The following is a 23160-nucleotide window of genomic DNA, read 5'->3' on the forward strand; positions in this document are numbered from 1 at the left end:
ATGGGGAGCTTTTTTTGGAAGAAAGAACTCAAATAAACTCGAGGAAAATCACTCTTAAAAGTAAACATAATGGATGAATTTTTTATTTTCATGGCCCGCAGTTAGTCTAACACTTCATTCTTAAACGAAAAGCCCACTCCACTCAACAATCCTCTTTTTCTTCAAAACTCTTATCTCGTTCTCATGATGATGCAAATGAAGTTTGCTCTTGCATTTTTTGCACCTCGTTTCACCTTTCATATTTTTTTTTTGGCCAGAGCAATTCGCCGAGGAATGAATAACTCGCCTCATTTTGTACAATAAAACTGAACCATCATCTCTCTCTCTCTTGCACTTGCTTGCTTTCAAAAGAAAGAAAGGAAGAGAACTTTAACGGAAGGAACTATCTATTCAAATTACGTCTAAGGTGTTTTAGGGGGAAAACAATGGGTGGTATAGTATTTTTCCTACTAGGCTTAGTCCCCCTGTTCTGATAATAATGTACACCATAAGATATGTTCACCATAAGTTTGGCACTGGTTACAAACTGGAGCTTGACATGAAGGGAGTGACGTAGGTCATAGATTCGAGGTAAATCGACGCCTGGTGACTGGGGCGCTGCTGTTATAGGCTTAGTACAGACTAAATAAAATTAGATGGTCTGCAAAATTAACCTCCGAGTGTAGGACTTCAATTCTCGCTTGTCGATCTCGAGCTGTAAGTCTCTAGCATTACGAAGTATGAAGTGTCATACTTATGGAAGTAACATATCTTATAAACTTATGGTACACTTATACACGGATTATTTTTAACCCCATCTTCTCACTTATTTCTCTATTTACATTTCTGAATGGTAATAACGAACCAATTGGAAATAAAATGAAATTTCGTTGTTATAGTGTAGGTAGGTACTAATTGAGACAGTTGGTTGAAAGCAATTTGTGTTTACAACTACTACCTAAACCTTACGATATAGTCGAAAATAAACCCTACACTATCTCTTTAAAAACGCAATTTTGGGGTTAAGAATAAATAGTATAAATAAGACGGCCCTTTTCCCAAATTAAAAATTTACAAATTAAGGCCGTGTAATATTAACGATGCCTCTAAATAGCGGAAACAAGCTCGTCTCATAGTTTGAAAGAAAATTCTTGTCAAAAAGTTTCTAAGGAAACCATCATATTTCAAGACGCTATAATTATTGTAGTTGTTATTATTATGTTTCTAGCCCAAAGGCAGCTTCATTCTCAGTTGTTATTATGACAATACGGAGGGCCGTCTTTACAACAAGCGCCCAATAATATTTTTAATACCCCCTAATATCATAAGTCTATAATTACTCCCTAAGTATACATATATATAAATTCAAAAACAACTATAAAATTTATAATTTGTGGTTGGTTAGTTAAAACCGGGGATATATTTAATTTTAGAAGTAGGAATGGAGAACGGTTAGCATTTACTTCAGACCGACTCATAGACCACCCAGTATAGAGCCCCTCCCTCCAACACGTAACGAAAAGGTTAAATTATCTAATTGGCTCGCTTAAACTACGTTTTGTAACGGGCGTTTCAAGCTTGATACATGTATCTCTAGCCTTCCCTCTTAGATACATGTATTTCAAACCCTTTCACTCACCAAGCCCATTCTTATTGACACACGTGCACCGGACCTGTTTTTAGATACCTTCCCTTCGGGGTACTTTTCCACGAAGAGGCCCCCCAAAAGATTGTATTTGGATGTTAACAATAAAGAGACACTTTTTTGCTTGCTACGGAAGTGAACGGGGTGTTTATTTCTTACTCTTAAGAGTGGACCTCTTAAGCCTAAACTAACCCAGGAATAAATTCTTCTAGAGATATTCAATTCTCTAAGTTTTAACTGTCTATTTCATCGCAGTTAATTCAATATAACGTAGTTTAATCAATGCTATCTGGGCCTACGTTATAATTGGCGCCCGATCGTGGTTTTGTTCGTATGTTTTCGAACCCCGCTCTCCGTATACTTCAGTCCCGAGCCCGGGAGGATCGTTTGCTTCGCCGTACGCTCGCACGGGATACTTCCTTGCCGGTCCCTCGTGTTCCGGCCGCCGCTTCGCTTCCCGTTTATTCTTCTTCGCCGCCGTCCGCCGTTTCGCGTTCCGTGGATTCTTCTTCGCCGCCGTGTGTTCCTCCGGTCTTTCGTGCTTCTTCCCCAATCATGGCCGACGATTATGAGGACGCGTCTTCCATGACCGCCTCCGAGGGTTTTCAGGAGGTTGTTGCCCTCCTTCGCGCGGACTTGGCCTCGCGGGATCGTCTCGAGCGCGAGGACCGTGATGAACGCGAACGGATTCGTCAGGAGGACCGCGCTGAACGTGACCGCCAACGCCAGGCCGATCGTGACGAACGCGAACGTCTACGCCTGGAAGAGAGGGAGGAACGAGCCCGTCTTCGCGAAGCCGACGAAAGTAGGTGGAACGTCTTACTCTCCGCTCTTACCCGCCGCCTGGGTCCTATCGACTCCCTTTCCGGCGTCCCGGAAGTCCCGCGGCCGGACGCGGTTCCTCCGCCTTCCGACGGGGGTACGAGTCACAGCTCCATCGTTGGTCCCCCTTCCGAAAATTCGACACCATCGAACTTGGGCCTGCCACCGCCGAATCAGGCAACAGGTTTTTCGAGTCCACGGTTGCCTTCCGACAACACGCTGCTACTTTCAAAACCGGACTTACTTCCGCTCTTTAGTAATGACAATTCAATATCCGCCCGTGAATTTCTGGATCGCGCGCAGGGCTGTATAGACTCGGGATTTATTTCAGCACCCCATCTTCTTCAACAAATCAGCTTTCGTTTGCGTGGCCCAGCTTGTGACTGGTTCCAGTTGTGTCGCTCACAAATTAAAGACTGGCCAGATTTTTGTGCGCGTTTTAGACGAATGTTCGGTGGTGCCACGCGAGAAGACGATCTCCGCCGTCAACTGAAAATGCGCGAACAGCGCGAACGTGAACCCACACGAGAATTCGCGTTAGCCATCGCTGGCTTATGTCGTAAAATAGACCCTACAGTGGCTGATGCCAAGGTAGTCAAGAAAATCGTTGCGGCATTGAACCCTATTTTGAAGGAAAAAATGGTGCTTCCTAATGTTAATAACTTAACCATCGAGGACATTGTTGTAGAGGGTACTCGTGTTGAAACCCTGTTATCAGCACAAAAGCAATATTTGCAAAGAATGGACCATTCTCCAAGGGTTTCGCCTTCAGTTATCGAACCACGTAAGGTGCCATCGACTTCTCCCACACCAGCCTACCAACCTTCTTCAGGCGGAGAGGTCGCTCCAGCCAAAAAATTACGGCCCAAATGCAAATATTGCCAACGTTTTGGTCACTTGATCGACGACTGTGAAAAGAGGAAGCAAAGACATCTTCAGCGTTCCTCCACTTCCAACACCCCTACTACAACATCGTCGGGAAACGCCACCGGGAGCCGACAATAGAGGGCCAAGTCGTCCTCCCATGTTTCCAGCGAGACAGCCCTTCAACGTCATCAGTGGTAAGTGGTACTATTCCTTTATTACCTGGAGCGGACTCCTTTATCTCGATTAAACTCGGAACTTCGTGGAGTGGCACGGCGCTGTTGGATACCGGCGCTTTACGCGTGTCGTTAATTCTCTCCACCGTTTGGGAAGCCCTCGCCAGTGAGAACTATCCTAGTGAACCTTACCACGGATCCTTAAAACTCGCAGACTCTAGTATAACGGACACACAAACTGCATTACGTGTAAAAATTCCCGTGTATATAGATAATCATATTTTTGTACATAATTTTATAGTAATTCCCAAAATGAGTGCCTCGGTAATCCTAGGTTCAGATTTCTTACGCCAACATCGCGTCACGCTATCTCCTCACACCGGCCAATTCGGTATAGTTGCGCCAGGTGAAACTCAACCCTCCAGCTGGAAATCATTCGCGCCTCACCCACTCAGTGATATATCATTGCCACACGCGAATGCGTCCTCGGGTCCAGCCCCAGAACAATCGCGCGCCAACGCGACTGAACCTATTCAACGCCCTACGTCCGCTAACGCGTCACTTGTCTCAAACATTGCGGCCGTCCTGGCCGACTTTCCCGACGTGGTCACGGATGTCCCAGGTCGTACTCATCTCATAGAGCACAGTATTGATACGGGCAATGAGCTACCACACCGCTCATTCCCATATCGAGTATCTCCAGTTCGCGCTCGTGTCATCGCCACAAAAATACAAGAGATGCTGGACGCTGGTGTCATCGAACCTTCTAACTCAGATTGGAGTTCGCCAATCATTCTCGTTCCCAAGAAAACGCCAAAACCGGTAGCTCTCCCAGAATCATGCGTTACTGGTGTTCCTCAAGCTGCCCCAACGCCGGTTGACCCAAAGAATTTCCGATTATGCGTTGATATTCGAGGGGTTAATAGAAAAACGAGAAAGGATGCATTTCCGATGCCAACTGTTAACCAGATTCTCGACGCGCTCCAAGGAGCGAAGATTTTTACGACGCTAGACATGAAAAGCGGGTTTTGGCAAATCCCACTTGCCGAAGATTCCAAATGCAAGACGGCATTCGTTTGCTCAGAGGGCCTCTTCCAATTCAAGGTCATGCCCTTTGGCCTTACCAACGCGCCAGCAACTTTTGAGCGATGCATTAAGCTCGTTCTAGGCACTACTCTCGGTCCCAGTCTCAAGAAGATTGCAAACAATTTCTTCGATGACTTAATCATATTTTCAAGTAACGCTGAAACTCACGCAAGCGACGTCCGCCAGGTCCTTGAGAGGTTACGTGCCGCTGGACTTACTGTCAACCCGGAAAAAAGTAAATTCGCGCAAGAAGAGTTACACTTTCTCGGCCATATCGTGTCAAAAAACGGTGTTAGAATGGACCCCGAGAAGGTGCGAGCCGTGACTGAATATCCCGTACCGCGTAACGAGAAGGATCTAGCCCGATTTCTTGGACTGGCGGGTTGGTATCGTCGATTTATTCATGGCTTCTCAGAAATTTCTGAGCCGTTAAACTGCCTCCGGAGGAAGGGAGTACCTTGGGTTTGGAGTGACGCATGTCAGACGTCTTTTGAGAGCTTGAAAAATAAACTTGTCTCAGCACCTATACTTGGTTACCCTAACTTTGAGTATCCCTTCACGATTCGCACAGACGCTAGTCAAGTTGGATTAGGAGCAGTTTTGGTTCAGCATATAGACAATAAGGAGATAGTTATCTCTTTCGCAAGCTGCACCCTTAGTCAACCTGAACGACAGTACAGTGCCACTGAACTCGAGCTCTTGGCAGTAATTTGGGCCTTAGAAAAATGGCGCGAATATATCGAAGGCCAGACATTCAATGTCGTGACGGACCATGCTGCCTTAACTTGGCTCTTTTCGAAACTCTCGCTTACAGGCCGCCTGGCCAGATGGGTCCTCCGTCTTCAAGAATTTATGCCATTTTCAATAGAACATAGGGCCGGAAACTTAAACGCCGTGCCAGACGCACTATCACGTGCCGCTGTCCCTCCAAGTGCGACTGATCAAACACTACTGTGCACCTTAGTCGAAAGTCTTGAGGGCGACGCCAACCAAGAATATCCCCAAGTCTGCTCGTTGGAACTAGATTCTTTCGAGGAATGGTCAACAATCGCGCGGGAACAAAAACTCGATCCCTCCCTTATACCAATATTTGAAGCACTTGCCAAGGGAAAGGAAACCGGTACCCAAACCGACGTCTCTAAGTTTTTTACGTTGCAAAACGAAGTCCTGTACCGCGTTTGCCCACCAACCGACCCCGAGGGTACAGAAATTTTGAAACTCGTGGTTCCCGAAGCCTTGAAAACCAAGTTCTTGAAACAAATACACGACCACCCCCTTTCCGGTCACTTTGGAATTAGAAAAACGACTCTTCGCGCCGCCGCCAACCTTTTTTGGCACAAGATGAACCGCGATATAAAGTCCTACGTCCGTTCTTGCCACACGTGCCAGGTTTCTAAACCCAGGAACTCAAAACCCATGGGCCACATGGTCTCAACGCAGACCTCGTACCCTGGTGAAATGCTAGCCACAGATTTACAAGGGCCTTTCAACCCTAGCTCGAAGGGAAACAAATATCTCCTCGTGGTCATAGACTGCTATACTAGGTTCACGACTGCTATTCCAATACGACGGGCTACCACAAACGTCATAGCTTCCACTCTTCGTGACCGAGTATTCAACATTTGGGGTTACCCGAAATACCTCTTATCCGACCAAGGCTCGCAATTTACCTCGCTTGACTTAGACTCCTACTGTAAATCTTGGGGCGTGACTCAACGTTGGACTACAACTTATCACCCTCAGTCCAACCCGACGGAACGTAGCAACCGCGACTTAAAACAAATGATGCGCGCATTCATCGACGGTGACCAAAGAAAATGGGATTTACACATCTCGGACTTCACCTTCGCCATTAACAGTGCAACCCATGAGTCAACTGGTTTCACTCCGTTCGAACTCGCGACTAGTCGTAAAATATGTGGTCCCCTTGATCTGTTTTTACAAGGAAATCTCCCTCCGGCGCGCTCCCAAAAACAAGCCGATTATCTCGAGAACTCCAGAGCTCGACTCGAGAAAATTAATGAGGAGGTCAAAACTCATCTCTCGCGAGAAAAATTGAAACAAAAGTCTCACTACGATAAACACAGAAGTGAAATTACATTGAAACCAGGTGATTTGATTTGCTTAAAAACGCATTACCAATCGGACGCCTCGAAAGGTTTCAATGCAAAACTCGCGGATATTTGGGAAGGTCCTCTACAACTTGGGGACCAATTCCCCAACAAAGTGAACTTCCACGTTCATGACATGTCCGGTAAACTTATTGGAACAGGTCATGTTCAGAACATGAAACGATATGTCTCTCGGGAGCCCGACCTTTCAAACGCGCCAATCTCGCTTCCGCCACCTAAGCCAATAACGGATTCCGGTCACCGACCCATTCGACGTGTCCGCGCTAAGAAACCAATTTCCACTTTCGTTCCCACTCGGATCCAGACTAGGCGGTATAGAAACATGTCGCTGCGCCAGAGTGTACGCGCCCCGGCAAAATATTCGGCTTAGAATCTGAACCTCGGAAATATTCTGTACATATGTTTATGTGTTTCCCATTTATATTTTGATGTATTGTTCATAATATTCAATATTTCGGCCATATTGCCTTTAACGTATCTATGTAAATATGACTGTCTGTTAATTTCGTTACCTTGCTAATTTTTAACATTTTTGAATTCGGTTTACTACCTGTTAATTTCGTTACCTTGCTAATTTTTAACATTTTTGAATTCGGTTTACTACCTGTTAATTTCGTTACCTTGCTAATTTTTAACATTTTTGAATTCGGTTTACTACCTGTTAATTCGTTACCTTGCTAATTGTTAACATTTTTGAATTCGGTTTACTACCTGTTATTACTTTTATTGTTAAACAAGTGTATTTTTCTGATCCTACGGTTACTAGATTCAACTATTTTCAAGCCTCCCCTCTCGCATTGTGCCACGGCTATTGATTTCTTAATTACCGTTTTAGCACCCTGTGTAAGCTTTAAAATGTAGCTACTTTTGAACTAGTCTCATCAGAATATAGGTTTTCGGTAATTGTCCCTTATTCCCATCATTTTAAAGATGAAGCCCTATATTAGGTTATTTTTTTCTACCCCAGGCCTAGGTAGCTTTAAACCTTGCTACTCTTTGAGAGTTTAGGGGACAAACTCTCGTGTAGGGAGGGGGTGATGTAACGGGCGTTTCAAGCTTGATACATGTATCTCTAGCCTTCCCTCTTAGATACATGTATTTCAAACCCTTTCACTCACCAAGCCCATTCTTATTGACACACGTGCACCGGACCTGTTTTTAGATACCTTCCCTTCGGGGTACTTTTCCACGAAGAGGCCCCCCAAAAGATTGTATTTGGATGTTAACAATAAAGAGACACTTTTTTGCTTGCTACGGAAGTGAACGGGGTGTTTATTTCTTACTCTTAAGAGTGGACCTCTTAAGCCTAAACTAACCCAGGAATAAATTCTTCTAGAGATATTCAATTCTCTAAGTTTTAACTGTCTATTTCATCGCAGTTAATTCAATATAACGTAGTTTAATCAATGCTATCTGGGCCTACGTTATAGTTTTGATGACTTTGCTGACGGGGACGGCGAAAAATACGTAATTCCTTTTTTTACCTCTGTCGCTATGACCCGCCTCTTCTTTCATGCGCCCCTTTCCCGGGGAAGGGGTTCCGGGACTTTGACACGCGCCCAGATTACCCTGTTTTCCATTCCTACTTCTAAAATTAAATCTATTCCTTGTTAAAACAAAAACAACTTTCTGAAATATTTATATATAAGATTAAATGCCAATTATTTTAGGTAATATTATAAATATAATTATTGTAATTAGTATAATAATTCACTGTAAATAAAAAAGTTCATATATGGTAAAGGGAGAGTGAAACGCATATTTTTTTGTTAAAATGTTGTAACTGTTTCAATACCGACGATGGAATGCACTATCAATATAAAGGGTATTTCCTGGTAAACTTCATGGACTTGACATTATTGGGTTATGGGTTTGGGTTGGGAGGGTGTTAAGGCGTTGCTATAGAATGAAGGCGGCAAACCCTAACCATAGGAGGGAGGGAGGAAAGGGTGGTACGCAAGTCCAGGGGTGGTGTCACCGAGGAGACACTTTTCATATCTCAGGATTGTGCAATTAAGGGCCGAATATGTCCTGATCAATAAATTTGCTCCCTCGTTAAGACTACTTATAAGTTCTGATATATATCCTTACTTCCAACCCTCCCGGCTGCAGCTCTAACGGTATCGTAAGTTAACTAATAGTGTTGTAAGTAATTAAACCATAAAAGAATTAGAATGGGACGGTTCTAAGGGCAATCAATTTTAATCTTAAAATGTTCTATAAACTTCCTTGACATTTTGACCTAAGAGACAACAATGGAGACTATTTTAAAACTTTTAAATGTTCATGAACTTATGGTTGGTTGCTGCCAGGCAGCTTTAATTACGAACGGCTTCTGTTAATTGGAATTTTCACAGTGACGTTGCCACTGGCGATTTTTCCAACCCTTTCAAAATGAAGCCAATATATTCACTCGCGATTGACGATACATCCAAAGCTGAAGCGGACTAATTAATAACGTTCAATCTGGTATTTAAAACAAAATAGTCCGGGTGCAACTATGGCTCAATAAATAAAGAGTTAATACACAGGGTGTTCATTGAAAAGTTGTAATTATAGGACCAAAGTATAGCGGTTTCTGTGGGCAATTTTGAGTGGAAAATGTTCTATAGCTCTATGACGCTTTACCACCCTAGGGAAGACCACTCTGTACTCAGACGACAAGCTTCATCTCAATAAATAAATATGTCAGGCTGGAAAGATTTATTTACTTCGTTGAACTGACTTCAGAGTGAAAGTCTGAATTCCTTCCTAATTTTCAAAGGTATCTCTGGTTTATTTACTTTGAACGCCGCCTCTGGCTATCTAATTAACAACTCCGATGTTACAAAGTTACGTAGAAAGTAAACACGTGCGCGCATTGATACCCCAGGTAAAACTCAATATAAGAAATAAAATAGTTCCTGTAACTAAATTTCTCGAAGTGAAACTTTCAAGCCTTTTGCAGAGCTCGCTGTCGGCGGTCATATCAAAGGATACTATAATTAGAGACTTGAACAAATTACCTAGAGATGTGCAACACCCCTTATCTCTCTCTTTCTCTCTCTCTAGCAGAACGATATCTTTAACAAGATGGCCCAAGGGCTGGGCCTTAATAGTAATTTTACACGGCTCACGTGACCCCCCGTATAGTTGATCTCCAATAAATCGTACAACTAAAAACATTTCTGAAACGCAATCGTGTATCCCCTTAATTTCTAATAACGTCACATTTCAAATAATATTAATGAAACTAAATTGTGCACCCCACTAAAGTATAATTTTTCAAAACCATACGAATCAAATAATGTATCTAAAACCAAATCCTGGATCCCCTAAACCAGAAATCACTATGACCGTAAACCGTCCCCTCTATTTTACGAAACCTAACCTAACCTAACCTAACCATTCAGCATAATCTCTGATGTATCACGCGCATGGTGCCGTTTCTTAAATTTTAACGGAATAAAATTCCGTGTAAAATTAAAAAAGTGCAGTAGTGCACGAAAATTATCATCTTGTTTCCCTTCACTCAAAAAAGCCCGCGAGATTTAAACTACCTTTCTTTCCTCTCTCTCCGAGCGGGATGCCCCCTCTCCCTCTTCCCCCTCTCACTAATATACCAGGCAGGCAGTTCTCTCTCTACGCGGGGCTTCGTATCGCCACCGCGTACGCTAGCGATCTCTCTCTCTCATCGTAAGCGTACGTTTCGGTCCGGCACTTTAAACGGAAAAATTCCGTGTAAAATTAACAAGATGGCCCAAGGGCTGGGCCTTAATAGTAATTTTACACGGCTCACGTGACCCCCCGTATAGTTGACAACTAAAAACATTTCTGAAACACAATCGTGTATCCCTTTAATTTCTAATAACGTCACATTTCAAATAATATTAATGAAACTAAATTGTGCACCCCACTAAAGTATAATTTTTAAAAACCATACGAATCAAATAATGTATTTAAACAAAATCCTGGATCCCCTAAACCAGAAATCACTATGACCGTAAGGCGTCCCCTCTATTTTACGAAACCTAACCTAACCATCCAGCATAATCTCTGATGTATCACGCGCACAAAGTGCAGTAGTGCACGAAAATTATCATCTTGTTTCCCTTCACTCAAAAAAGCCCGCGAGATTTAAACTACCTTTCTTTCCTCTCTCTCCGAGCGGGATGCCCCCTCTCCCTCTTCCCCCTCTCACTAATACACGGCTCACGTGACCCCCCGTATAGTTGATTTCCAATAAATCGTACAACTAAAAACATTTCTGAAACACAATCGTGTATCCCTTTAATTTCTAATAACGTCACATTTCAAATAATATTAATGAAACTAAATTGTGCACCCCACTAAAGTATAATTTTTAAAAACCATACGAATCAAATAATGTATTTAAACAAAATCCTGCATCCCCTAAACCAGAAATCACTATGACCGTAAAGCGTCCCCTCTATTTTACGAAACCTAACCTAACCATCCAGCATAATCTCTGATGTATCACGCGCACAAAGTGCAGTAGTGCACGAAAATTATCATCTTGTTTCCCGCGAGATTTAAACTACCTTTCTTTCCTCTCTCTCCGAGCGGGATGCCCCCTCTCCCTCTTCCCCCTCTCACTAATATACCAGGCAGGCAGTTCTCTCTCTACGCGGAGCTTCGTATCGCCACCGCGTACGCTAGCGATCTCTCTCTCTCATCGTAAGCGTACGTTTCGCGGACGCGACCGGTTTCCCTCTCTCTCTCATCGTAAGCGTTCGTTTCGCGGACGCGTCCGGGACAGGGACAGGGACAGGGACAGGGGTTTTGGTGCCGTTTCTTAAATTTTACCGTAATTAAAATTACGTGTAAAATTAAAAAGGGTAGTTATTGTACCCTTCCAGGGTATGATAGTACCAATTCTTCTCTACACAATGACGCTAAATACTTGGGGTTACGACAATCAGGGCCCGAGTAATTAGGCGAATTGTTCAAAGTATTCGCCCTCACCATAGGATTAACATATGCAACACCTTTTTTAAGTCCGAGTCTATGAGAGATACGGGGCAATCCTTTGAGTATGCTATAGCAGAAGTATATAATACTTCTCTTCGAGTGAAGTGTACCATCACAAAGCGGGGTACTTGTAACATGATACTTCCCAACATCATTTTACATTTATTATAGCAAGGTTACTAAACCGAATCACATACGCGATAAATAGTTCAGTCATCATTACTCTATTAGCGCTTAACTATTTGCCAGGCGCATGCGCTTGTGGATTTTTGTCCCACGTCAAGACAATCAAGGTTTGTGGGTTGATTGCTGAGGGTTTAGTATACCAAAAAGTTATAGAATTCACCCTAGCTCGGTACGATGCTCATCTGAAGTTCGATGAACAGCAGAGCAAACAAAAAGGGGAATCACGTGACATAACTAAAGTATTAAGAGGCGGGATACAGAGTGGCATCCTTCTTCTATTATTATCCCCTTCTGTTTATAGTTCTATTTAATCTTTCCAACGATACTTTAAATACTTGGGGGTTTTAAAATAATCCGCTTTGAACAAAAATAAATTTTTGTGTGGGTAAAGATTAATATTAAACTAACCGCTAAAAGACCAACTAAACCTAAATATAGTTTTATAATAATTGAAAATATCTAGGCATCTATGTAAATAGGGTATCAATCGATCGACCGAGTCGCTAGCCGCATTTGCAGCTCATGGAATAAATCAGGATTAGAGAATGCGCCGCGTCAGAACTGAACAATCGTAATTAGATTTCAGTTTAAGGTACTACTATAGATCCAAGGCGAGTGTTACTAACGTGGCCGTGCCATTGCAGCGCAGGAAGCGGGCCACCAACTTATCCTAAATCAATTCTGATTCGATCAATCAACGACTGAATGAATGAATGAATGGCGGCGCAGACATTAATTTGACAGAATACAAGTGTCTATACGCGTCGAAAATAGGTTCAGAATAGAGAGATTATTGAATTATATTTGAATGTTTATGACATAAATATAGCATCGAAATACACAGGGTGTTCCAAGAAGTTATATCTAGTTTATTAGGGAGAAGGTATAAGATACCTAAGTATTCGCGCGCCATAGTCCCAGTCCCCATTTCAAAATACAATGGGGGACGTAAAAGGAGGCCGGGCTGATTCGCCTCTCCTCAATCGGAAAATACGTAATTCGCGCTGACGTGAGTTTTCAAGAACCAATGAGATGTCGGTTGTAATTTAGAGGCGGGATTAACTCCGGACCTACGTTTGGACTGGAGATAAAGCTGGAAATGTGGCGAATTTATACCTTATCCCTAATAAACTAGATATCACTTCTTGTTGTTCCAAACAGTGTAATTTTACGGTTATGTACGTGTTTTCAGGATTACAAAGATTTCTTTACTTGGAATCTTAAAGAGGCCATAGAACCCATACTAATATCTGATTGAAGGTAAGGGGAGGGGCTTAAAACTTTAATCAACCGCCCGCTCCTCCCTCTAAGGGTTTCATTGGCTATTCACTTATATAGGACAACCGTACACGCAAAGAGAACTTGTTTACATCGGGGTAGGGGCGCTTAGGTCACTAGCTACGTCAAGTTAAAATACATTATGCATGACGTCAGGGGTGACAGTTTCTACATCTCCTCCCCTTTAATTTAAGCAGAAAGGCCTGCAAAAAATGGCAAGTTAAAGATTCATAGTAGAAGAACTCCTGTTGATTTTGTGTCGAAAATGTAACTTTTATGCCATTTATTTTGGAACAAGGGACACCCCCTAACACAAGTTATACGATCATTGAAGTATTTTACCGATTACCCCATAAGAAACTAAAAGACAATGCTAATTAAGGTTAAGGGGTCATCCTTAAAACACTCCAATGATTTGTAGAGAAAGTGTAAATCCCATAGAAATTAATTGTACGTCCACGCGTTGGATTTGAAGTATCCAGACTGACTGAGGTAACGTATCACCCTGTATAGAGTCTTCAAACGTTATCTGCGGGAATCGATCCAATCAGGCGTCGTCTAATATTTACTCAGTCTTCCCAGAAGATATAACGCCGATATAGAAAAGTCCTTTCCGAATCAATTTTCAATTCCCAAGTTGCGAAGGCGGCCGGCCCCTACCACGGTACCACTTTCACAACCACTGGGAGCGTTTAAACCTTAACACCGTTCCACAGACGTCGTGAATTATTCTCACTTTAAATTTAAAGGCATAACGAAATTCTGTTGATATAATTTTTGCTCTGACATGGTTAAGTAACTTAAGCAACGATGGGTTTTTAATTTAAAATAAATTTGTGTAGGTAAAATTAATTTAACAACCTATGACCTTTTTGACTCAGTAGCGGCTAGCGTATATATACACTCTGTACAAGTACTTATAATCATCAACGAGGCTACAGGCTGCAGGCTGGCTGCCTCGGGCTCACCATCATCTAATTACCTTTCGAAATTCGAAGCGAGGAAGCGAAAGCGTCTAAGAAGAACGAGAAAAAAGAAGGGTTCTACCAAAATGGGAACAATAAGGACAAAACTTTATGGTCTGAGCTAAACCTATGCACGAGCTATCCCCTTTCCAGAGGAGATGCTCTAACAACGCTTCTCATAGATATCAGAAACAAATACAAATATAAGTTCGTATCTTTTCAAAGAATTAATTATTAAGAAGTAACAAAGCCACCATATACTCGACTCGTTTTAAGTCGTCTGCTCAAACGTCTGAACGTACCGACGTCGAGAGGGTGGGACAGTTTCCCTGGAGCCCGCACCTTCTAGGGGCCCGGGACACGTGTAGGGCTGTCTTGAGGGGGCTCTTGATTTGCTCAATTTTCCCAGGACCCGTGTAGGGCTGCCTTGTGGGGGCTCATGATTTGCTCAATTTTCCGGGGGCCTAAACTCTTTCGAAGGCCCTGCGTCTACTCAAACGTTTGAACACGGAAATGAACGCACCCATCGCGACCGACTCTTATCTGAATGGACCTTAAGATTTACCTGCCCAAATCGGACATGCACCTATCTCCAACAAAGGAATAAAGCGTGTAGACTTTGGGAGAGCGGTCGTTGTTAACTTATGTTTAGTAAGATAGTTCTACTTTCCATTATGCAGTGCAGTAGATGATTATTATTGTCCAGTCTTCCGTTTCGTCGATCCCTTTATAAACGAGCAGAGTCCGTCTGCTCTATTCACTATAGATTGGTACTCTGGAGTAATTAAGCCTTGGTAGGATATGGAGTGAGGAAAGGAGGACCAGGCGTCTTATGTCCCACCTGGTACAGCTCCCCTATACGGGCCCGGGAATGCACTTCCGTATTTCGCGCACGTTACCTTATTATTTAATAGTTCCTCAATTGAAATGTTCCGGACGGAGAGCGGCAGGCAACGAGTCGTCCTTAGGCCTAATGCTCTAACGAGAGAACCCGTGCGCCCCAGATTTTGGACTAAGATGATTAAATACCGTACTATAACATTGCTAAACCTATAAAGCATTCATACGAACGCGAGAGCTAATATCTTCAAAAGTTAACAAGATGGCCCAAGAGCTTGAGCTCATATAGTGTAGATACCATTCTTAATAATTAGAAAAACACTATCCAACTTCCAATTACCTAGTGACGTACAGACATTTTGAGTCAGTAGCCCCTCGTTCTGCTACCTTTAACAGTGCTAATTCAGGGATAGATTTCATTTTAGAAGTAGGAATGGAGGACAGAGTAATCTAGGCGCGCGTCAAAGTCCCGGACCCCCCTTCCCCGGAACGGAGGGGAATGAAAGAGGAGGCGGGTCATAGCGACAGAGGTAAAAAGGAATTACGTATTTTTCGCCGTTCCCGTCAGCAACGTCGTCAAACCGTAGTTTAAGTGAGCCAATAAGATAATTTGAACTTTCCGTTACGTGTTGGAGGGAGGGGCTCTATACTTGGCTATGAGTCGGACTGAAGTAAATACTAACCGTTCTCCATTCCTACTTCTAAAATTAAATCTATCCATGGCTAACCCTTATTAGACTTAGAGAAGTTTTAGTGATTAGCCTCTCGATGCACGCGTTACCTTTAACCGTGGCTCCCTTTAGCATAACGAGAAAATTAATTTTCTCTGAAATTTCTCAACACGAGAAGGGAAATATAATTCCATCCCTTACTAGGCCTAGCATCTTCAGGTTTGACTATACAGACGAGCGCGAATACCACAAACGTCAGATTCTTGAGACAGTGGGAACCCTAACCAGATTCCAACTGACGAAGCAACCACTGCACCTCTTCTATACCACCCGCCACACTTCAATCGCAAGGCAAGCTATAATAACCTCATCTTAGATATACACATAAATAAGATGAGGCTAAAAGGATGCCTTAATATCACGTGACGTAACGAGGATTTTATGCAAGAAAACTCCATGAACGAGAGCTTACAATACCAAAATATAAGGCAATTAAAATTATTATGTTCTATTAAATCCTTTCAGTGAACTCAATGCGTGTTTAAATAGTTAGGCAAGCATATGCTTCGGTTGCAAAAAATAATAATTAACTTTTATTGCAGGAGCTTTTTAGAAAAAAAAACTACGAAGTAGTTGATTGGGACTAGAGTCACGTTTGAAAAAGAAGAAAAAAATAATAATTGTAGAATTTGTTTTACTGAAAAAAAGGCCTACAACGTGTTAAGCCTAATTAAGACTTAATTAACAATTAAAACTTGGTTGGTTTTTTTTAAAGTAGCTAGTAGAGAAGTCATTATTTTAGTAATCCGATGTGCTCTTTTTTATTAGAATATGTTTCTATTCTTTCCCAATTTGGATGTTAAAAATACATTTTCGTGAAAGTTTATAGAATGGTTAATTTTGCGCTAACCCTTAACAGAGGGAATGTTTATGAACATTTTGCTTAATTACTCGGTCCCTGATTGTTGTAATCCCCAGTATTTAGTATCGTTGGAAAGGACAAAAATAGGACTATAATATACTCAAAGGTCGTCCCTGTATCTCTTAATATTAAACCTAATCTAAGTTAAGACACTATGAACACAATATGGGGGGTCAGGTCCTCGAACACCTATATGTCCCTGATTAGGGTCCATCTGTCCTGAAGAGTAAAAGTATTTTAGTGTCAATATATCGAGTTGATACTCCAGCAGTAGTGGCACCCCAGGTTATAACTCCATATAAATTAGTCAAGGCCGGGAAAGTTCTGCCATTACTCTAAACTTTGGTTATCGTGGGATAATACGGTTTAGTATCCCTTTAAGGGTAAGTCTATGAATATATTGATTGAGTTGACGGTATTACAGAGTGATGGCGGCTTACGTTAACTCCTCATAGTGCTTATAATACCAAAGGCGAGGGATCTGACATTACCTTATTCTGGCGAAGCAGCATGGATATTTTATAAGGTTGTCCAATCATACAACATGCATGGCTATATTATGACTTACGCTTTTTTTATAGGCAATATTGGATATTCTTGTAAGAGCGTGTACAGGGTGATCTAAAAATAAGAGTGAAGTATATTGGGAGGGTTCTATGGGTAGTAAATTTTGAGTGGAAAATGTTCCATATATATACGTCTATGACATTTTAAAACCCCAAAAGGGATACCCCTAACGCAAGATATAAATTATGAAGATTGGAGTGTTTTATGGCTGACCCCTTAAGAATCTGAACAGACGATCCTAAGGGGATTATCCGTGAAATTAAGTCTCCAATGTTCATAACTCGCGTTACGGGTGTGCCCACTGTTTTATTTTCGACTGAACCATTTGGTCCTGTTGCACCCGTTTTTGTTACACCCTGTACTGGATATAGAGCGTATATAAGATTGAAGAAGTACATACATAGTGCCGTAGCAAAAGGGATGTTACCTATTATTGTTATTATATTGAGCTAGAGGGGAAACGTCAATATGAATTAAGGCGCACCGCTTTTCCAATATGCCTAGATGTGTACAAGGACGTCATAAAACAGGATCTAGCGTGTAGTGCCAATGTGCAAACGCCTAGGAGATGTATGAATACAAACACCAAACAAAAGCCTATCAACTGACTTGACTGACCGCCATGACCGTCAAACAGTATAGAGCAGCTTTCCGTTGGTGGAGGAACTGAGTCTCGTGACATAATTTACGCTGCCATATTGGTGGGTTTAAAGCAGGAATGAAGCTGAGACCACCTAATATGGCTACCAGAACAGCGGCAAGACTTGGGAGGGTTTGACGTACTACTATCCCATCTGAAAGCTCTCTATAGTAAACCATATTCAGTGAACTCACTGTTTAAACCGACCGAGTCTCGGCTGTAGTTTGGTAACGCTAAAATTGGTGTTGAGAAGGTTAGCCAGTACGTTAGGGGAGCCATGGGAGCCGAATCCGATATTAGCTTAAACCTTACGGAGGGTTATGCTATATCAAGGTCAGCTTAGTTCTGATTGGTTACCACCCACATTTGGTAACGCTAAAATTTGTGTGCAAAAGATTAGCCAATATATTAGGGGAGCCGACCCAAGGGAGCAGAAATTTGCTTAAAAGCTATACAGAGATAGGGAGGTAAAGGATCAGTATTGTTTTCTGGCATATCAAGGTCGCTTACGAGAAATTAATGATTTCAAAAGTACACATGCAGTTTATATGCTAATTTGAAGGCGGACAAAATATTTTAACTTCCTAATTCGTATAGGTCCTGTTTAAAACTAATTAGGTGAGAGAAATTTTGCATAAGCTAACTTTACAATAATGGATTTCTAAACCATTACGAGCGGAAACCGCAAAGACCAACCGAAATAGTGTCGAGATTGACAATAAATTGTGTGGACTGCGTTTCGATTTTAGAAAAAATCTTCAAAAACAGAAATTCTTTGAATAAATGTATAGGCCTACGACGCGAACTTCCTTTGAATAACAATTTCTCAGAGGCCTGACTGACCTGAGACCTCGGCTCGCTATGGGTTGTATACCTGCCTCGATCCAACCGGCATAAGGCCTCTTTTCCTACGCCTTAGGCATGCATATACGACGATATATATACAATACATATCATAACTTAGAACTTGGATAAGGCTACTTTTGGTACAGTCAAGCATATCCAGGCCGTCTTCATAGAGCACTTTTCGACGCCTTGCTATAGCTAGCTATGAAGGAACTCAAGGAAGGCATGCGCAAATAAAGAAAAAACACCCCCATCATTTCTTATCCAACAAGGCTAAGATATATTATATAACTTTTATACACGCAATGTCCATACCTATTCAATAAATCCAGTGGCTACTAAAACTCGATATACTCTGATACATACAGGGTGTGATGGTACGCCCCCTAACAGAAGTTTGTTGGCCTTTTACTTATGACTACTTATAACATTGCCTTTCGGTAAAACTCTAATGATCATAACATATTTGGGGAGTGTTCCTTCTGCTGGCAAAGTTACACCCTGTATATTCTCTTATAGTAAGTAAGTAGAACGTGATTTGCGCAGGCGACGATGAAGAGCGTTAAGTAAAAAAACAAAAATTTGCTTTATCAAGCGCAACCGTTAATTTAGTTTGCAACAAGAAAAGGCGAATTCTTTAACACAGACGTATATACGCAACGCAACAGCTGTGAAAGTAAATTTCATTATGCAATGCATTCTGGGGAAAAAGATAAAACTAGCATCCGTAATTCCTAGCGGTTGTAACCTTGGATTATTTATTTAAGGAGTTTAAAGAATCTCACTTATTTTAAAGGGGTTATCCGTAAAATGATAAAATATTTTGGACTCAAAAATCGCTAATAGAAAACCAAAACCAACTGTAGTTCGATTTATACCGCGTCATACATTTTTGAAACACCCTGTATGTACAACACCAATAGTTATAAACTAAGCTCTAAACCGAATATAAGTATTTTACGAACCGAAACATAAAAATCAGTTGCCATACTAACTACTCCATAAACAATGCAAAAACCTTCAAACTCAATAGAGATTCATTCTTATATTGGAGTATACTGTACTTTATACTTTAACACAACGTATTCCTCCGCATTAGTATTCTAGCTTAGAGTCAACCGATATCGTCTCAAATATATATATCTATATAATTATATTGTAGGACGTATCGCATTTCGATGAAGCAGCGAGTGCGTACCCTTAGGAATTAATTGGAAAATAAAATTAAAACGGATGGATCTAATCTCGCGACACTTAATACTTTATCAATAAATCACGCTTTACAACAAGGCGCTGTAATATATAATACGTAATATAACAAGAATATCGGCGTCAAAAAAATATATCAGGAAATTCCGATAAGATCTCGTATATTAAAAATTTTTACGATATATTATTGATGGTGCTATGGAATTCCTTGGCATTCAAGAATTATGAATGTCAAAGACAAGCTATATATAGCTTCTTAATTCGGCGTTTGCCAATAATGTTTAATTCCAAAATTGCCAATCTTTAATTTAATTCGGCCGATTAATAATCAAAATATGACGCATCTTAATTTCTTTCCGAATAAATTTTTTATTTAAATTTCAAATAGCTATAATATAATTTGATCCAATTGACCTTTGCCCTATACAATAATTTTATGTTGACTCAAGGAAGTCTATTATTGGCCAATAATCGAGGGGTCGGACGTTTAGGAAAAAGTGTACGGGATTTCGAAATCCAATTTGATTTCGTCGGATTTCGTTTGATTTCGTCGGATTTCGTTTGATTTCGTCGGATTTCATTTGATTTCATCGGAGTTCGTTTGATTTCGTCGGATTTCGTTTGATTTCAGAATTCGATAAAATCCAATGGATTTCATCGAATTTTGAGATTTTTCCCGTGATTCCGTCGAATTTTCCTATTTTTACCGTGATTTCGACAGATTTTGCGATAATTCCCTTGATTTCGTTGGATTTTGAGGTTTTTCGCCTGATTTCCTCGGATTTTGAGATTTTCCCCGTGATTTCGTCGGATTTTGTGATTTCTTTTGATTTTGGATTTCGTGAATTTTGTAATGGATTTCACGATTTCTTTACTGATTTTGCGTCTGATTTTGTGATTTCGCTTCTGATTTCGTGATTTATATGTTGATTTTTTACTGATTTTATGATTTCTTTACTGATTTTGTGATTTCGTTGCTGATTTCGGATTTTTTTATTTGATTTCGAAATCAGCATTGATTTCGGATTTCTTAAATTGGATTTCACGGGAAGTGTACGGGATTTCATGAATGACCGACCCCTCGCCAATAATAGACTAAAAGACTCATCTTAATTTCTTTCCGTGTTAGTTTTTAATTTAAATTTTAAATAACTATAATATAATTTGATCCAATTGACCTTTGCCCTATACGATAATTTTATGTTGACTCCAGGAAGTCTATTATTGGCCAATAATAGACTAAAAGACTCATCTTAATTTCTTTCCGTGTTAGTTTTTAATTTAAATTTCAAATAGCTATAATATAATTTGATCTAACTGACCTTTGCCCAATACGATAATTTTATGTTGACACAAGCAAGTTGACTCTTAACTTGTAGGCCAATAATAGACTAAAACACGCACTTGGCATAGAGGTTTGTCTCTAATACATTAAGTAAATATTGTCTATTCTAGATTTTACGACTTGATATTGAAAATTTGATTTGAAAATCTACAGAAAAAATTAAGTTTTCAAATCTACCGACGAGAGGTAAAGGTGTGGGAACCGATTTCCGCGAGATTAGCGGCGGCGTCCAAACACCTGTTCTTTTTTTTTTAATTTTACTTCAATTTCGAACTCTTAACGACGAAGTTTTCGTTGCAAGAACTCCGTCCGGGTTATACAATTGTAATTGTATAGGATAAGTTACAACAAGGGGCTATTCACTCTCGTATTCTGGTAGGTTGTTTGAATTAAAGATAAGGCGTAGTTCCCTTATAGTATACCGAGTGTCTATCCCCTCTCGTGTTACGTTGGTTTGGCACTCGACAGCGCTTTTATCCGAACGGATAAGATATTTATATCTGGCAAGGTTAGAAAGAACTTCGGATCTAGAGAAGCACAACACGCGCCAGTGACAATCTTTAAATATATTCCCTACCCAGCATGCATTGCTCGCGCACATCAATGCTTAACCCTACCCCCTATCCCCTTCTCTCAATCTTCAACATAAAAGCAATCGCTTATTCTAATGTCATGAAAGTTTAAACCCAAAGTTTAGAATCGTGGCAAAGGGATATTGAAAGTAATGTATTTCCCAGAATCGAGAAGTTTACGAGTTTTGGCCAGCTTATTTCTTAAGGTTCTGATTGTTTTAAACTTAAGTATTGGGTATCTTTGAAAAAGGGAGAAACGGGGCTATAACATACTCGAAGGGCTTCCCCGTTAACAAAGTTACGAGGGTCCAAAGTGTCACTAATTTAAGGGAATTTGGGAGCAGAGGGGTTAGAGGTAATTTTTCCTAATTTGCTCAATTACTCTGCTCGTGATTATTGCAACCTCAAGTAATTAGCATCGTTGGAAAGGGGAGAAATTGGGCTATAACATACTCAAAGGGCTTCCCCGTATCTCTCGTAGAACCAAAGTTACGAGGGTTCAAAGTGTCACGCATTTAAGGGGATTTTAAAGAAGAGGGGTTAGAAGACATTTTTGCTCAGTTACTCAGCTCCTGATTATTATAACCCCCACATATTGGGTATCGTTATAAAAGGGATAAATGGGGCTATACCATACTCAAAAGACTAATCCGTATTTCTTATAGAGTCAGAGTTATAACACTCCAAAGTGGGAGGTGTCACACGGACTTGAAGTAACCCAATAATATTTGCTAATTTCTTTTGTACAGATTTCTGAGTGTAACTCCAAGCATTTAGTATCATTTAAAAAGGAATAAATAGGGCTATCACATAAACTCGTCTAGATCTCTAATAAAATACTAACACTCTTATAAGAGTGTCTCAAACCTTATTTAAAACAATTAACACTTGAAGTTGAAATAAACATTTTCTCCTACCTTTTATGGCATAAACGCAATCACCAAATTAAAACTTTAGTTTCTCGTTAAAAAAATATATAATCGAATTAAATTTAAAGTTTTGTCAAAACTTAATTAGACGTTGAGGAAACTTGAAAATGTTACAAAACAAATTGAGAGATTCAACAAGCTGCTATGTATAATGACTCGATTCCGGTTCTCATAAGCGCGCGTTCTCCTTCAACTAAAGAATGCTAGCTGCTCCTTCGGCTCTAAAATAGCGCGAAGCCGCTCAAAGCCCTGCAACTATAGCAGCTAGCGCCCCCAACCGAGTGACGAACAGTTCGCGAACAGCTCAGGCTTAAGGATCTGAGCCTTGCTGCGAACATTTATAGATCAAACTTTAGTCTGCGGGCCCTAAAGGGACGTACCCCGGACTATATACTCAGATGCCACACTTCCTGGAGTTATCTCGCTTAAGCCGCGTTTACACTATACCAGGGATAGATTTAATTTTAGAAGTAGGAATGGAGTCTAACGGTTAGTATTTACTTCAGTTATTCCGA

General features: G+C 40.9%; 1 protein-coding gene across 3 annotated transcripts in view; it reads right to left on the minus strand.

Moving 5' to 3' along the window:
• LOC149654378 (FMRFamide receptor-like) overlaps positions 1 to 23160 on the minus strand; it is a 44569-nt gene that overhangs the window by 9731 nt on the left and 11678 nt on the right. For 2 of the 3 annotated variants that reach the window (XM_089845841.1, XM_089845838.1), the window contains exon 1: positions 22634 to 22988. The exons of the other annotated variant lie outside the window; for it this stretch is intronic. The gene's annotated coding sequence lies outside the window, so the exon portion shown is untranslated. Of the gene's footprint in view, positions 1 to 22633; positions 22989 to 23160 lie in introns of those variants that run through there. 3 annotated transcript variants of the gene reach the window in all.

The sequence above is a fragment of the Phalangium opilio genome, unplaced genomic scaffold, assembly GCF_054372755.1.
Source record: "Phalangium opilio isolate 3A_F unplaced genomic scaffold, DU_Popi_V2 ptg000079l_1, whole genome shotgun sequence".
Taxonomy (NCBI): Eukaryota; Metazoa; Arthropoda; class Arachnida; order Opiliones; family Phalangiidae; genus Phalangium; species Phalangium opilio.